The sequence below is a fragment of the Triticum dicoccoides genome, chromosome 3A, assembly GCF_002162155.2.
Source record: "Triticum dicoccoides isolate Atlit2015 ecotype Zavitan chromosome 3A, WEW_v2.0, whole genome shotgun sequence".
Taxonomy (NCBI): Eukaryota; Viridiplantae; Streptophyta; class Magnoliopsida; order Poales; family Poaceae; genus Triticum; species Triticum dicoccoides.
Genome location: NC_041384.1, coordinates 26,551,072 through 26,567,618, shown reverse-complemented (window position 1 = coordinate 26,567,618; position 16,547 = coordinate 26,551,072). Strand labels below are relative to the sequence as shown.

Below are 16,547 nucleotides of genomic sequence, written 5' to 3'. Positions count from 1 at the left end.
GGAGAGGAATACGCGGGCGGAGTTGGGCGGTGGTCGCCGGCAGGGTTCTGCGCAAGTCAAGGAAAAGCACGGCTACAAACTACGGAGAAGCACGGCTTGATTGAGTGGATACAATCTACGAAGAGGACCAAGGGCTTGTTCGGAGTCCCTCCCGCTCCGTAACTCCGCTCTCGGAGCAGCCGGAGCAGCAGTTTAAATTTACGGAGCGGGGAAATAGGTACTCTGCGGATCTTTGAATCTGGCGGAGCTGGAGGCTTCCCGAACAGCTCCCAAGTATGTATACGCGTTCCGCTTTTACGATTAATCTGTTTGCTATGAATTGGCATATAATGTTACAATGCTTAGATGGATATACATTGTATGCATCCGGATTATGAAATTTTGGGGGCTGTAGTTACAGGCAAGAAGGCCTTGGTGGCTGTCTGCCTCCGATGCCTTTTAGCAGTTGGAAGTTGGAACACAAAACTCATCACAATAAATTGTATTCCTTCTGTGGTCGGTAACTTAGGACGCTGGTACATGGATGCTCTTGACTCTAGGTCATGCATATATGGAATATGGTCTACTACAATGCCGAATTTCACTGCGCTTGTTCAATTTCTGAATGTACTCTAGTACAGGCCACCTTCTCACAGTCTTGATTCACAAGGCCTATCTGCTCAAAGAGTTGGCGATTGTTGTAGGATTTTTGAATTCACAAGGCTGATCTCCTCAGATCTGGTAGAACTTGAATTTTGTACATCCATATTGTGAGCTGAACTTTCACTGTAATGAGAGATAAACATGCAGGTCAGGTTGTTGCAAAGAAACAAACTAACAAAAATATGAGAGAAATATCTTACAGTAGTTCACAGAAGTTCTGCTTTGGCGGCATGTCCAGATCATCTAAGCTTCTCTCAAACATTTCTAGAACTTTGGTTATAGTAGGGCGATACATAGGTAACACTTGTATGCACCACAAGCCAATGAATGTTATCTTTCTCGCAATCTCCTCAATTTCTCTTGTCACTTCACATGCTTGTAGTCCATCATCTTGTGCAAAGTGATCGTAAATCCAATCTGGAAAATACTTTTCGCTGGATTTTGCAACAATCGATTTTACGTTTCTCCTACCTCCAACCATCTCCAGCAGCATCATTCCGTAACTATAAACATCCGACTTTGTTGAAACCACCCCGAAGGTTCGAGAGTGAACTTCTGGGGCTATAAATCCAATTGTTCCTCTAGCTCCAGTCATTGAAAGATTGCTCTCTTTTGTATGACGCAATTTAGCTAGACCAAAATCAGCAATCTTTGGGCTAAAATGATATTTTGGGGCTTGATATCGAAATGGACAATACGTGTATTACAGCTATGGTGCAAGTATTCGAGGCCACGAGCAATCCCGATTGCTATCGCATAAAGCCTCTCCCATCCTAAAATTTCTTTGGGGTGCTCTGAATAAATGTACTGATCCAAGGAACCGTTGGGCATGTACTCATATATAAGAGCTCGTTTTGATCCCTCCAAACAAAACCCAAATAAACTAACAACATTAACATGAGAGGTCCTGCCAATGCTCATGACCTCATTCACAAACTCGTCCCCATTTCCTTTGCAGTCATGCAAGAATTTCACAGCCACCAGACGACCATCATGTAGTCTTCCTTTGAAAACCACACCATAACCACCTTTCCCAAGCTGATTGTTGCGAGAAGACGTTATCTTCAGTACCTCTGAGTACGTGTATCTTGTTGGAGCTAGGGATCCATATGACACTATCATTGCCTCGTAATTCTTTTCAGTGTTGCTGCTAGTCTTCTTGCAAAGGAGAAACCATGATCTTTTCCCCTTTCTATGCCATATCAGCACATAAAGACATGCAAAGAGAAATGCTGCAGCTGCTGATGTCATACCTGAGATGGAAGCAGATGTTATTTCCTTTTGTAGAACAGAGGTTATAATACTATGATTTCCAGACAGTCAGCAGTTTAAATTTCTCCTTCCACAAGAGTACATGGTGGCAAAAGTAGCAACATTATTTTTGCCACACTTGCCTAACTTGAGTTGCTCAAATTGTTAGCCACACTTTGGCTTGCCTAAGGAAATCTTGCGACACTTTTTATGCGTATGACACGTGGGGTTCACTTCTCATAAAAAAAATTCTTGCCTTAGGTGTGGCTCAAACCAAACACCCACCTAACTTGATCAAATTTTCCTAAGGTGGGGTGTGGCAAAGTGTGGCAAGATGTGGCTAGAAATCAAACAGCCCCTAATTGTCAAAAATTGACCAGTCTTGTTATTAATCACAAACTTAGATTGATTGTTTCAGATTGGAGACTGTTTTTTCTAAACACAGCCGCACTGCCCCCCTTATCTGAGCTTTTCAATACTGCTTTGATGTGTGCTACTCAACTAACTTACTACATGGAAGTTTCTCTCGAATGAAAAAACATATGGACTTCAGACTTTGCAGATCAACAAAATTCGGAACTACAATGTGTGAAAAAAGTTTCATAGTCTATTGGTCCGGAAAAAATATACGAAATCAGATTTTTCGGTTAAGAAATATTATTTGTAGTATATATGATGTAAGAAAAAGTTGAAAAGTTTTTTTCCACGCATTGTAGTTTTAGTATTTTGTTGACCTGCAAACTTTGAAATTAATGTGCTGCTTCATTTGAGGGAAACAAAAAAAAAGTAAAGTTCATGCACGGATCAAAAACCAACAAATAGATGGTTGGATAAGGGGGTGCAGTGTGCCTGAGTATAGTCACAACCTTCTCTTCAGTTTTTTCTTTTAGAATCAATTTTCAGTGATTACAGACATGATAATTTTTTCTAAATGTTTAAGTTCTTATTTTATCATAAAGAATCACTATTAGTGAACTACTTATATTCAAATTGTTATATATGAAAAAATGGAAAAAAATTACCTACCTATTACCATAATCTTCTTCCCTCTCCTCTCGCGACCTGGAATATAATGTAACAATTAGAGTAGAAACAATGTCACCTAATAGTACTACATTGGTTACTTTTCCAAAAGAAAGAGATAAGCATCGTATATGAATATCCAATATTCTGCTGATGAAGTATACAAAAAAAAAATCATTGCAAGATAGTGAAGAAAAGAACATGGGCTTTCTTTTGACTTAGCAACTATGTCGCTCAAATACAGGTTTAACAAAAAATATACTTTAATTATAGGCCTGTGTAGATTTGATAGCCAATATAAGAGATTGCATAGACTGTGAATTATGAGGATGTGTTTCAATGACATTGCAATGAACGCGGTACCAGCATGATCCACAGTGCACCAAAACGGAAGAGTACTTAGGGTACAGAACTGGACCGATCGCACTAGTTATTACTACATTTTAGTACGAAGTGTAGTAATTAGCAGGTATAGATGCATGATGTGTTCACTTCTCCTGTAAATCTCCTCTATACCAGAAGTTACTTATTTTCAGATAAAAAAAAGAACTTACTAATCTTGCCAAAACTGAACTAAACCGCAAATGTTCAAACTCACTGTCGCTATTATACGTGTGAAGCTCACCGCAAATGTTGGACGGAGACACGCGGCCTTTGCAGGTGGCACTCGAAGATATCGTAGGTGGTATTAATCAGGCAAAGCCCTCCGCTCTCCTCGCACGCCTTGCAGTCACCCACCATGTACTCCAGAAGAAACCCGCTCTGCATCAGCCGCCCGTAGTCCGCCCCGGACGCGCCCTCGTACCCTAGCACCGGCATCATGGACACCCTGCAGCCCCCTGGCACCGGACTCCAATGGTTGTTGGGCTTGTACGCTCCGGCAAGCCATGTGAACGAGTTGGACGTCGGCAAGGTGAATCCATCCGAGCAGTTGACAGGCGCCCACGCAGGTGGTGGCGGCTGTGACCGGAGCTCGGTGCAGTTGTTGAGGAAGAATAGCTCCTGGTTGGTCGCACTAATGCGGAAGGGCGTGAGGCCGAGGTCGGAGGAGGCATAATGTTGAGCTCGGTGTCACAAATGCCCCCGTAGGAGATGTCGGGCTTGATGACCCGGAATGAGTTGTCTTCGTAGGAGATGTCGAAGATCTGGTACGGCTCGAGGTTGGCCCTGCCATCTATCCACATGACATGGAAAGCGCTGTAGCCGCACTCTGGCGGGTGTGTGCCGTTGAGCCAGAAGGGGTACGCGATGCGCAGCTCCCAGATTTTTGGCAGGAGGGTGAGGGTGAGCAGAAGCATGGCTGAGCAGAACATGCCAGCTGTATGGACGTGAAATGCATTCATCTTCTTGCTCTTGCACCCTAGTAGTAGTAGGGGACTGGGAAGGTAACAAGGAGTTGGAAGACTTGTTAACGCGGCTTAGTTATTGCTGCACCAGTCCACGGTCAAAGTATCGTTGTCCTTTAGTTATGAACTTTGGGATGACTATACAAAATCTTGAGTGATCATTTTGGTCAGAGTATCGTTTTCATTTTCCACCGGCATTGACCGACTGTTGCAGGTGTCACATCTACACTTTTTTTGTTGAGAAATTCTTTTATCACTCCAGCTTGTTTGAAACTGATGGTTTGATCATCTTAGTGAATAAAATTGCTGCGCCGAAGCGTGTGATCCTAGGCACCTAGCTAGTACTCCCTCCGTAAAGAAATATTTCACGACGGATCAGTGAGCTTACCACTAATAAATGTCGGCAGAGGGGGCTGATCCCATGTCAGGAGGAAGCCATTGCCGATGAGCCGCTCATAGTCGCTCGCATGCGCCTCGCCCGACAAGCCCATCACTGGCATGGCTGTGGTGCTGCAGCCGTCCAAAGCGTAGTTGCGGTCGACCCCGCCTGTCTCATTGTAATGCCCTCCCATACGGACAAACGTGTTATTCCGGCACGCCGTCTCCACCAGCCCCGCCATCCCCGGTGCCTGTGCCCTGGTGCAGTTGTAGAAGATGAGGTTCCGGTTGAGGGTGCTCATAGAGAATGGCGGCCCGATCTTGGTGACTGTGTTGGCCCTCGGGACATGGCAGCCTTTGTGGCTTGAACCATCGAGATCTCTGAGCTTGTTGATGTCAGAGACACGCAGGGAGTGGTTGCTGTAGAAGATTACGAGGATCTGGAGGCTATACCCACGGTCATTGTACCCGAGGTATGGGACGCCGTCGGTGCTGCAGTGGACCTGGAAACCGAAGTGCGCGCACCTGTTCTCCCCAGGACTTGAGACGATCCCAAACGGAGAGGAGATGTTCAAGTTGCCGCATGGCTCCGGTGAGCATCCACTGTCTACCGTCGCCACAAGCATCGGTGCCAGCATTCTGGAGACGATGACGAGGAAGAAGAACATTATGGCCCGACACGCGGGAACACACGAGGAGAATTTTGGTCAATGGTTTCGGTGAGACAAAGGTCTATGACACGAGGAGGATAATTTTTTTGGCGGGGGGAGATGTGAACCAATCCTGAACTGCATAATTCATGGTAGGAGGAGGGGATATGAAGTGGGAGAAATTGCGTGGATGATACCAAGATAATGAAATGGAGGTGAGATGCAGAACGAAGGACCAAAGAAGGGAAAACAGTGAGGTTGAATACATGCCAACAAGTTTGATTGGTTCCGTCGACTGAAGATATAATATTGAAAATATTGAAGGGCGATGATAAGGGAGAACAAGTTTGATTTGAACATAGTGCAAGTGGTGTTAGCCAACAAGTTTGACTGGTTCTGTCGACGCATTTACTTCTCCATACTCACTACAGAGAGTCGATGTTGTCGTGCTGTTTTGGTTGCTAGTGGCGGTGCTGGAGGGTGAGCAGAAGCATGGCTGAGCAGAACATGGCAGCTGCAGAGATGTGGAATTAATCGATCTTCTTGCTCTTGCACATGGCAGTAGCGGAGTATTACATACAAGTGGGCAAACTAGATGAGAGGCAAGAGGGTCTCACGCGGCCTAACTATTTCTGCACCCATCCACGGTCAAAGTAGTTATCTTTACTTTCTGATGACTTCAAAATCTTGATTGCTCAAACATTTTCTTGTGTGGACTGAAGTGCACGATTGGAAGGACCACGTGTCGCTGGCCAAAATATTTATTGGCATAGCTACCTAGGTCGGCGGTGCCATTTTGCCACTAGCAATGCCTGATGGTGACAGGTCTGGCATCTCTTACTTGTTTTTTAGGAATCCAACATCTCACTAGTCATCTTAAGGCTGTGTTCGGTTACGCCCAACCCCGCGAGGTTTTGGGTCCAATCCACGCGGGTCTGCAGGGATTACCCCCGCCGGGGAATAAACCCGGCCCACCCAGTTTTCTTTCGTTCGGTTAAGCCCCGTGTGGTATTTTCCCGGCCCAAACCTCCCCAAACCCACGTGGAAAAAATCATCGACCAGCACCCCGTGGAAGGAATCCCCGAGCGAGGCGCTCGTCTCATCTCTCCCGAGCGAGGCGACAGAAGCGGAGGCGGCGGGGACTAGTGGACAGCGGCGGCGCAACCTGCCCGGAGGAGGAGGGCGCCCTCCTGCTTCGACGAGCCGCCACGAAGCCCGCCGGAACCCTGCCTCCGATTGTCCCATCTCCCCCGCCACCCCCTTGCCGCGGCCGGAACCCTAGCTCTGGAGTGGTTGCTGTAGGCGAGGAGATCTCTGGTTGGTTCTCGCTCTCCCTCCTCCTCCCCCTCCAATTGTCTTTCTCTCTAGCAGCACTGATTCGCCCCCTCCATGAAAACCTAGCCGGATCTTGATCTGTCTTCCAGAATGTGGTCGTCAAGGTCGAGACTTTCTTGGGGTTTCCTAGGAACTACCATCAATTGTTATTTAGATAGGTAGAAATGAGAAAGGAAGGTCAGCCTGATTACCTATTCTGATATGTCGTTGTTAGTAAATTGTATTGGAGTCAGTAGTACAATTTGGTGTCAGTAATTTGTTTGTATATGTCTGTTGTGATTTGTGGGTAGTACTCCAGCTTCAGTGTTAATTTTGTGGTTAGACAGACAGATGACAGGTCGAGAGAGAGGGAGAGGATTGTCTCTAGGGTCACCATCTCGATTTGCATGATTGGACTTGTATGCAAAGCCAATGCACTTTCCTAGACTATCATCAGTTTATTTTATTTTTCTCGACAGAATTAGTATAATCGTTAGTCTATTTCTTGGTATAAAGAAGGACTAACTAATCCGAAGGAACAAAAATGCATGTTGTTTTTGCTGCTTGCTGCTGATAGTACAGTATGATGTTCGTCCCAAAATATAGTATATGAACCTAATCTCTGTTAGCAGCAGAGCACATACTTCTAAATTGTTTTGATGTGTGAACATAAGATACTTTTGGTATGATCATTGGTATATTATATAAATTGTTCTCTTCATGGTGTGATCATCATCTATTCTTGATTCTTGTTCTTGATTATCTAAATACACATAGTGCAGTCTGTGCATAACGAAAATATAGCTAAATCTGCATTTTGTCTTCATTTTCTAGAGGCTAGCTTCGTCGCCTCACAGCTGCGGCAAGACCCTGAATTGGGCAGCATCGCGAAGGACAAGGTAGATTAATCCTCTTGTTTTAATCTTCTCCTTATTCATATTACTGTAGATTAGTATTGCTTGGTCAATAGATCTGTGCTACAAACTGTTCTTTTTTGGTAAGCTGAGAGCTATGTTAATAGCTGACATTACTAGACATTGTAGTTGTTGAAGAATTTGAGCTCATTCATATACTCATGTCATTGTTTTATATTTGTTTACTCTTTTAGTTTGAAATCTTATATTTGATTGTCACTTTAACTTGTAGGCCAAACTGCTGAAGGGACATATAACTTCACCTCTATCGAGTCATCACATTGCTCAACCCAACCACATCTCGAGAATCTTGGAGGAGCTGGCGAGAATCAAGGAGAAACATCAGTTGATGGTGAGAATCTTGGAGGAGAAAGGGTGCAGATTGATGAAGATGTTGAGGAGGTGTACGTGCAAGAAAACATTGCTGTGGAGCCCCAGCAAACTCAACCAAATTTGGCTACGGCACCCTCAAGAAATGGAGAAGAGAAAGAACCAAAGAGGCGGAGGGGAGCGAATGGTGATGTGGCTGCAATGATGGAGAAGTACATGGAAATAAGGGCGAAGCAGGTGGAGGATGAGAGGAATAAGCCAAGGGTTGTGGATGAGTACTCTATCAAAAATTGCATCGATCTGCTGAAAACAATGGACATCACACCTGAGGAAGAAGTCAAGGCTTTCCGAGTCTTCAAGATCCCCAAGAACCGAGAGATTTTCATGAGTGCCAGACCAGAGACTACTCTTATGTGCCTGAGAGCTGAAAAGGAATAAGTTAGGTACTCAAATTCTGCTTCTATTTAATATGCCCGTTGTTAGCATGTAGTTTTGATGTACAACCTTGGTTTTCATGGTACCCCTACTGGGACTCGCATGTTCATCTAGCTCACATGAACCTGCCTTGTTCATCTAGTAACCTGAAGCTGATGGTTCAACTAGCTCACATCAAAAGGTCCATTTCTTATTCTGGTTGTTGATGATAATAAAACAAAGTTCTATAACTTCTGCAACTTGTTAACTATTCTTCCTTTTAACTATGGTTGTTGATGCCTCTCATCGTGCCGATGCTGTTTGATAACTAAGCAAAGACTCCAATTTTCTGTGCCTGGATCAATGCATGTGTTGTAAGTTTTTACCATATAGTTGTGATCTGTTTGGTGCATATGGATACGATGTTGCTGTCCATTTGATCTTTTTTGCTAGCTGGTCAACATATATCTTGTCAGTATTTCTTTGCTCACTTGATTGTTGATTGCCAAAAGTAAGACATCTCATTTATTTCTTTGTTCATGTATACCGCTCTCATATTAGTCCTTTGATATGGACTAACTGCCTTTATTGCCAATGCAGTGCATCAGTCACTACAGAAGCGACATCGGCAAGATAAATTATGTAACATCTGTATTATGTCTTGCATGATTTTGCAGAGATGCTAAACCATATTCTGAAAGTGACCGGTTCCAATTTGGGACAACTGAGAATTTTTAGAATTATTTTGCTGTCTATTTGAGATAAATTATGTAACATCTGTATTATATCTTCACCGATTTTACTGTTTATTTAAGATAAATAAATTATGTAACATCCGTATATCTTGTACAGTTTCTTCTCTTATGTTCTGTCATATTTTTGTACTGCAAAAAAACGTGTAGGTTGTGTGGTCTTTTAATTCTATGGAACAGTGTTGTTTTTGTGTATGGATTAGCAGGGGAGCAACCGAACAGGTTATGCACACAGGGATTTCATATGGATGGGGAATGGTGGAGGTTGGGTGACAAGGCGGGGATCATCAAATCCCTGGGAGGTTAGAAACCACACGTGGATTCTACCATGAGGCAACCGAACAAAGCCTAAACGTATTCTCATCTTGTTTGAAATATGGGACCTAGATGCCAACGGCAGGCGATTTCGATCATCTAAGTGGGCAGAACTGTTACGTCGAAGCGTCTAATCCTGGGCACTTATCTAGTGCCTGGCGGCTAATTGCTTCACTAAAATGTATTTGACGACAGACGAGGACGAGTAAGCTTACCACTGTGGTAATTTGGAGGCTGCCATGTCAGGAGGAAGCCATCACTGATGAGCTCCTCGTAGTCGCTGGGGTTCGCCTCTCCAGACGCGCCCAGCACCAGCACGGCGTTGGCGCTGCATCCCTTCAAAGCGTAGCTGCCATCTATCACGCCCGACACGTTATAGCGCCCTCCGGCAAGGACAAACGTGTTGTTCCGGCACACCGTGTCCACCAGCCCCGCTCGGGCCTCCGGCGCCCTGGTGCAGTTGTAGAAGACGAGGTTCTGATTCAGGGGGCTTACTGAGAACGGATACCCCATTTTGGTGGCCGTGTTGGCCTTCAGGACATGGCAGCCTGCATTGGTATCAGAGCCTCGACGATCTATGATCTACGATGACGGACAGCGACAAGGAGTCGGTCAAGTCCGGCAACGGCGGTTCCAGGGCAAATAAGAACGGCGACAAGGTAAAGAAGGGCGGCAAGTCAGCAACCAGTGGTGGAGGAACGGGCGGCGCATCGCAACATCCCCATCCAGTACCCGATGCTCACCGATGCATCGTAACCAGTGGTGGAGGAACGGTTGAAGACGCGACCAAGGAATGCTGGCGTCAAGCTATGGACGAGCCGACGATAAGAATGGTGATCCCTGAAGTGCTACAAGAAACGTTAAAAGCAATGCCTATGAGTAACAACACTCGCGTTTGGGATCCAGGTGGTAACAAAGATGTCGTGTTTAAGAGGGTGAATATTAGAGTTAAGCACAAATCCAAGATTGCACGGCACGTGCATGTGTGTTCTAGTTTGGTTAGTATTGTAAACCGAGTAGGATTAGCAATACTACACCGAGACGGATAGCTAGTACTAGTCTATCTTATGCATATATATATGCGTGCACCCCAGCCCTGTAAACATAACGAAAAAAGATCAAAGCAATAAAGAGAAAAGAGCAAGGCTCGATACGAGCCTTTGGCAATACATCGATCAGTTTTGTTCGCCGAGACATTCCGTCGTGATAGAATCGATCCAATTGCTAGGCAGCAAGCTTACCCAGGTGCAACACGAAGTGTGCTAGCGTGCCATTGATAGAGAAATCAATTAAGCAGCTTGCTTGCTAGCTTACAAGCCAGCTTTATTTTTTTTTAAAACGGAGGCAAAATCTTTGCCTCATCTTATTAATAAAAAAGAAGAGAGTTGCCCGGTTAATAAACGGAAAACCGGGCGAAAACCGTCACAAACCGCTGAGCGGCACACTCATAATCACACACACCTCACATAGAGAGTCTCGTCAACATCACACACCGGTGTCATCGTCATCACTTCTCCCCAACAGGCGTCATCACCCTCCCTAATCCCGAGCAAGCGACTCCGACTTCTCCGAAGACAAATGTAGACCCAACCCACATCGTAGAGGCTATGTGAAACACAAGAAGCCCCGCGCCAAACTCAGCCACCCGCGCCAAGGACAACACAACTCTGACTCTGAAAGATAGCTCCGAAGGAGAACTAGGCAAGGTTGGCGCCGCGGAAGACCACCGAACAGACCGCCTGTTGCCTGTCATCGTCGCCACAGGGGCCCCGCCGCCACAGCTCCGACTTCACCGCAACAAAACAACCCGAGGTAATCTGCCCACGAACACGCCAAAGAAGAGCCGACTATCGCAACCATTGCCGCGTCTCCGACATCACACACACCCATCATCGTTGCCACAGAAGCCTCAACGCCAACTCCACCAACTTCCATCGGTCCCGCTTGATGATGCCTAGCTCCAAAGACGAAGCCCTCGAGAGGGGATACGATGCTAGAGCACCGTCATCATCTGATCCCATGGATCTAAGGTTTCCCCCAAAGCTGCAAAGATTGGAGCTGAAAGTACCTCGACGATGCCAACAAGAAGGAAACGACGCCTGAAAGCGTCGCCATCGCCGGCTCCGGACACGCCGGAGACAAGCTTTCGCCCGGGTCAACCTCTCGAGCTCCGCACATCATGCATCAGCAAGCCCTCCATCGAGCCACCGATGTCAAATCCGGCCGGATCTGACCACCCTCACCCTTCGCGAGCTCCGAGCAGCAGATCCGCGCAGCCCCACGCACCCAGCACCTCAATACTGTGTTGCCTCCACCCGGGCTGCCGCACTGCCCGAGCAGCAGCCGCCGACCACGCCGCTGCACATCCTCACGACGACAGAACCAAGCCGCCGGGCACCTCGTGCCGCACCTCCCCGCACGGACGCACCGCGACCCGGCCGCACCCGCACCTCAAGCTTCACCTCTCGTCTGACGCATCTTCCTAGCCAGAGCACCACCGGGCCACGCCCGCGCCGGACCAGATCGGCCGCAACACGGGCGCCATCCCATGGCGCCAGGGCCGCCGCTGCAGGCCGGCTCCGCCCACACACCATCAGATCCGGGCGCGAGGGCCCCGGATCCGCCACCCCCGCCGGAGGAGAGGGGCTTCAGCCCGCCGACGCCGAGCTCGTGACGACCATGCGCCGGCGCCGCACGAGCCAGCCACCAGCCGCCCGCCCCGTGAAGAAGAAGCCCCGCCGCCACCGCTGTCACACGGGCTTTGCCCGGCGGCGCATCCGGGCGGCGGCAAGGGAGAAGAAAGGGCTGTCGGCGGTGGCTTGGGTCGCCGCCCGTGTCGCTCGTGCGGAGCGACGCGGGGGCCTGTTTACAAGCCAGCTTTACATGTATGTGTGTTTGCTCCGGGTGATTTGATCTAGCGTTCAAAAGCCAACAGCCTGTCTCGCCAGAGAGATTGAAGTCCCTGAGCTTGTGCACATCGGAGACGAGCAAGAAACTGTTGCTGTAGAAGATGTTGAGGATCTGGAGCCCGAACCCAGCCTCGTAGTACCCGAGGTATGGAACACTGTCGACGCAGTGGACCTGGAACCCAAGTTGGGCGCAACTGTTCTCCTCCGACCCCGAGATGATGCCAAACGGGGATGAGACGGTTAGGTTGCCACAACGCTCAGGTTGGCAGGCTGCTTGTGCCTGCACGCCTGGTCTAATGTCTGCGATGCAAGTGAAGCATACATACAGGAGCAGCAACAAGCTGGTTGGGTACATCTGGAAATGTAGGAGATCTGGTGATGAATTGGGTGGTCGATATATATGCAATGAGAAATAGATGGAGGTGGGGGACAGCTAAAGTCCGAAGGAATTGACTGGCTGAGCGATGATTTTTCAAAATAAAATAATTAGTTCTGCAGAACCCATGAGACAAGTCTTGACTAATGAGATGGTGTGATGCGATGTGACCACCAACCGTGGACTAAAGATGGACCCAAGGACTGAGTCTGCTCTGCAGCTCTACAGACAGTAGCGAGATGGACGGCCCAAGGATTGTGTGCTCTGCACGCAGCAATGCCATGGTACGAAATTTCTCTCTCAGTATTTCACTTTTAAGAATCTTTATTTCAGCATTCTTGACATAATAAAGTTGTGATCCGTAAAATATCTAACTAAAACAAGCATGTTACAATTTGATTGATTGCTTGTTCGATACGGCAAATCCAAGCAAAATAGGCACTGTGCTCCCTAGCTCACCTACAAAATAATTTAAAGATGATTTGACGAGTGAACTTACGTGGAAGGATAGAGGGACGAAGCAGGGGATCCCATGTCAAGAGGAACCCATCTTTGAAGAGCTGCTCATAGTTGCTCGCGTTCGGCCCGGCCGACGAAGGTCAAGGACGCTGGAGGGCACGCACAGAGGAGCAAGGGCCCGATTGCTTTTTCCATAAAACATTCAGGGACCTGATTGCCTTTTTAAAAAGTTATAGGGACCCGGTTGCTTTTCTAAAAAACTTACAGAAATACAGACATGTGGGCCCTACATGTAAGGTAACAGTCAAACAAACGGTTCTCTTACGTGCGGGTCCCAACTGTCATAATCACGATCAATTTTAAAGCACCGAGTGATTAGGGGTTTTTTGAAACAGCCAACCCCTGACTTGGTAGTTATCAGCGAAAAATTAAAAACCGGTAGTTTTTTGGAACCCTAGCCTGTAAAGTAGTACTTTTATGCCATTTACTCAATCTTGGGCACTTATCTACTACCCAACGCCTAGTTGCTGCCGAGAAGTATTTGACGAATGACGAGGGTGAGCGAGCTTACCACTACCGCCACTCGGCGACTGCCATGTCAGGAGGAAGCCATCACTGATGAGTGCCTTGTAGTCTCTGGCGTTCACCTCTTGAGACGCCCCTAGCACTGGCACAACGGTGGCGCTGCATCCCTCCAAAGTGTACCCGCTGTTGATCCCGCCGGTCCAGTTGTATCGCCCTCTGGCACGGACAAAAGTGTTGTTGCGGCACACCGTCTCCACCAGCCCTGCTTGGCCTGCCGGCACCTTGGTGCAGTTGTAGAAGACGAGGTTCTGGTTCAGAGGACTTAACGAGAACGGAGGCCCGACTTTGGTGGCGGTGTTGGCCGTCGGGACACGGTATCCTTTCTTGTTGGAGAGATTGAAGCCTCCGATCTTGTGGACGTCGGAGACTAGCAAGGAACCGTTGTTGTAGAAGATGTCGAGGATCTGAAGCCCGTACTCCGGCTCGTAGTACCCAAGGTAGGGGACGCCGTCGGTGCAGTGGACCTGGAACCCGAGTTGGGCCTGGGCGCACCCGTTCTCCTCAGAACCCGAGACGACCCCGAACGGGGCTGAGACGCTCAGGTTGCCACATCGCTCGGGTTCGCAGGCTGCCGCGAGCAACAGCGCCGGCATCGTGGAGATGATGAGGAAGGATAGGAGGAGACATGGAGGCCCAAGCCATGGGAACATCGCGGAGGACTTTGGTCCACAATTTTCTTGGCACCAAGTCCATGAAACGGCACATGTATATGAGGAGGGGGAGTCAATGAGCGAGTCGTGTTTGCAGGAACATTTGACTGCTTTGTGGCTGGGCAACGATCGTCCACACACACGCTAATTCCATCCTCGGTGCCCGGTCTCGATCAGGCTCATCGTGTCCATCACTGCTGGCTGGTGCACGCACTTGTTGACCATGGTTGAGTTAGTTGGGTCTACTTGACTGGTAACTGTGTCTGTACACAGTACACCCGTGAATCGGCCGGTGAACAGAAAGCACGTAAATTAATGAACTTCCGTCGTGGTACACATTCAACATTGTAAAGTATGTTTTATTTAAGTCTTAACTGTAAAATCTGCAGCGCTGAACACATATAGCCACCTAAATATCAGCCCGAGAGAACGAGAAGGCCAGTATGTATGGAAGATCGGAAGGACAACACTAATTATCGCAAGGCCAATTTGCATGCCACCATGCAGCCAAGATATATTCCGTGATGCCGAGATGCCATGGAGTATTGGCCAGTGGCCAAGTCGCCCCACGGCTGGCCGGCTGCAGCGAACATCCGCCACACGATCAACTAAAAAACCTTATTCTCGGTTAGGCCTTGTTCGGTTAAGCCACTCCCCAAGTGGATTGGAGTGGAATGAAGGGGATTTGAGGGGGATTTGAACTAGATGGGATTTAATCCCTGCCAATACCTGTCAATCCCTCTCATTTGTCATGGAACCGAACAAGGCCTTAGGGAGTAGTAATAGTAATAACATGGTTGATTGGTTTGTTCAATTGTGCGGCAAATCCAGCAAATTAATTAGCACTGCGCGTTCTAGTAGCTTAGCTACGAACTTCATAAAAAAGATGATTTGACGGCTGAAGAACTTACGTGCAGGGGGTGGATCCCATGTCAGGAGGAATCCGCCGCTGATGAGACGCTTGTAGTCACTCGCGTTCCCCTCGCCAGACGAGCCCAGAACTGGCACGACAATAGCATCGCAGCCCTCCAAAGCGTAGCCGGCATAGCCCCCCGTCATGTCGTAGCGCACTCCCGCACGGACAAACGTGTTGTTCGTGTTCACGCATCTCATCTCCACCAGCGCCACCGTCTTGGTGCAGTTGTAGAAGATGAGGTTCAAGTTGACGGGATTGACCTTAAACGGGTGTACCAGTTTGCGGGAGGTGTTCCATCACGGGAAATTGCAGCCGTTGGAGACGTCAAAGTCTTCCTCTTTGTATAGATCAACGACACGCAAACTGCGTTCTTCGTACAAGATGTCCTTGATTGCGAAGCCACTTAATCCAGTGGATCCAGAGCTCCGGAGAACTGGCATACTGTTATTGCATTTGACCTCGAAATCCAAGGAACCACACGATGCTCCTGTCTCCAGGTCAGTGAGCCAGAATGGGTGGGAGATGGTGAGGTTGCCACACCTCTTGGCCGAGCAGCCTTCCCCTTGCTGCTCCTTAGCCCGGGCGAACATGAATGGCAACCACCAAACCCAGACGAAAACTAAGAGCCAGCAGGCCATAGCCATCAGAGAATAAGCTTGAAATTTGGTGCAGCAAAAAAAAGAAAGGGGGTTGTGGCGAGATACAATACGATACAAGAGAGAATATTGTGCTTTTGAATGAGTGATACTATATACAGTAGTATATACTGGCGTAGTGGAGTCCTTGCGAGTCAGAGTACGTCTAACATGCGTATTCTCTGAGTAATTGAGTATCCCAATTGACGGGGCAAGGGAAGACTTGAGACAAAAAAATACTAGGTGCCCTTGCCAGTCAGGGTTCGTCTGTCCAGACGCCCCCAGCACCGGCACAGCATTGGCGCTGCAACCTTCCAAAGTGTAGGTGCCGTCTATCACGCCCGACGCGTTATAACGCCCTCCCGCGTGGACAAACGTGTTGTTCCGTCACACCGTGTCCACCAGCCCCGCTCGGGCCGCCGGCGCCCTGGTGCAGTTGTAGAAGATGGGGTTCTGATTCAAGTTGCTTACTGAGAACGGATGCCCAATTTTGGTGGCCGTGTTGGCCTTCGGGACATGGCACCCTGTCTCGCCAGAGAGATTGAAGTCCCTGAGCTTGTGGACGTCCCAGACGAGCAAGGAACCGTTGTTATAGAAGATGTCGAGGATCTGGAGCCCGAACTCAGCCTCTTAGTACCCGAGGTATGGGACACCGTCGATGCAGTGGACCTGGAACCCAAGTTAGGCG

At 48.1% G+C, this 16,547-nt stretch overlaps 1 pseudogene; it reads right to left on the bottom strand.

Moving 5' to 3' along the window:
• Positions 1–331: 331 nt before the first annotated feature.
• The window catches only part of LOC119271810, a 34,156-nt pseudogene continuing 17,940 nt past the window's right edge, over positions 332–16,547 (bottom strand).